Below are 1,737 nucleotides of genomic sequence, written 5' to 3'. Positions count from 1 at the left end.
GCCAGAAACATGCTTTACATGGGCGTTGAACGCCCAGAACGTGCACCAATGGGCGTTTGAACGCCAGAATGGTGCACGAAGGCAATTTACATGCCTATATGGTGAAGGAATGGTATTTCTTTTCACCTCAGGATCTGTGGACCCCACAGGATCCCCACCTACCATATTCCCACCTTTTTCTTTTAATCCTAATCACACTCTCCTAATCCAAATCTCATTTCACTCTTCCCCATATCACATTCCCCATTCACCATTCACATCAACCCACTCTTCCCCATAAACCCCACCTACCTTCATAAAATTCAAATTCAATTTCCCACTCATTCCCACCCAAAATGGCCGAATACCCCCCCCTCATTCTCCCTATAAATACCCTTCATTTCTACTTCATCTTCACACAACATAAACCCCATCTTCCCCCACATAGCCGAACCTACTTCTTCCCCTTTCTCCCATATTCTCTTCTTCTTCTTCTACTATTCTTTTCTTTCTTGCTTGAGGGCGAGCAAAAATTTTAAGTTTGGTGTGGTAAAAGCATAAGCTTTTTGTTTTTCCATTACCATCAATGGCACCTAAGGCCGGAGTATCCTCTAGAAAAGGGAAAGGGAAGACAAAAGCTTCCACCTCCGAGTCATGGGAGAAAGAGAGATTCATCTCCAAGAGCCATCAAGACCACTTCTATGATGTTGTGGCAAAGAAGAAAGTGATCCCCGAGGTCCCTTTCAAGCTCAAAAAGAATGAGTATCCGGAAATCCGACATGAAATCCAAAGAAGAGGTTGGGAAGTCCTAGCCAACCCCATGCAACAAGTCGGAATATTGATGGTTCAAGAGTTCTATGCCAATGCATGGATCACTAGGAACCATGATCAAAGTATGAACTTGAATCCAAAGAACTACCTCACAATGGTTCGGGGGAAATACTTAGATTTTAGTCCAGAAAATGTGAGGTTGGCATTTCACTTGCCTATGATGCAAGGAGATGAACGCCCCTACACTAGAAGGGTCAACTTTAATCAAAGGTTGGACCAAGTCCTAATGGACATATGTGTGGAAGGTGCCCAATGGAGAATAGACTCCAAAGGCAAGCCAGTTCAACTAAGAAGACTGGATCTCAAGCCTGTGGCTAGAGGATGGTTGGAGTTCATTCAACGCTCCATCATTCCTACTAGCAACCGATCTGAAGTCACTGTGGATCGGGCCATCATGATCCATAGCATCATGATTGGAGAGGAAGTAGAAGTTCATGAGGTCATCTCCAATGAACTCTACAAAATAGCCGACAAGTCCTCACCCATGGCACAGCTAGCTTTCCCTCACCTTCTTTGCCATCTATGTTACTCAGCTGGAGTTATCATAGATGGAGATGTCTCCATTGAAGAAGAGAAGCCCATCACCAAGAAAAGGATGGAGCAAGCAAGAGAAGTTCCTCACGGCCCTCAAGAAGAACATGAGGAAGTTCATCATCAACAAATGCCTCAAGGAATGCACTTTCCTCCCAACAACTATTGGGAGCAACTCAGCACCTCCTTAGAAGATTTGAACCACAATGTGGAACAATTAAGGGTGGAACATCATGAGCACTCCATCATTCTCCAAGAAATAAGAGAAGATCAAAGAGCAATGAGGGAGGAGCAACAAAGGCAAGGAAGGGACATAGAAGAGCTTAAGGACATTGTTGGACCTTCAAGAAGAAGACGCCACTAAAAGTGGATTCATTCCTTGTTCTTTATTTCTTT

The sequence above is a fragment of the Arachis duranensis genome, chromosome 9, assembly GCF_000817695.3.
Source record: "Arachis duranensis cultivar V14167 chromosome 9, aradu.V14167.gnm2.J7QH, whole genome shotgun sequence".
NCBI classification, from domain to species: domain Eukaryota; kingdom Viridiplantae; phylum Streptophyta; class Magnoliopsida; order Fabales; family Fabaceae; genus Arachis; species Arachis duranensis.
This window is presented reverse-complemented; position numbering follows the sequence as displayed.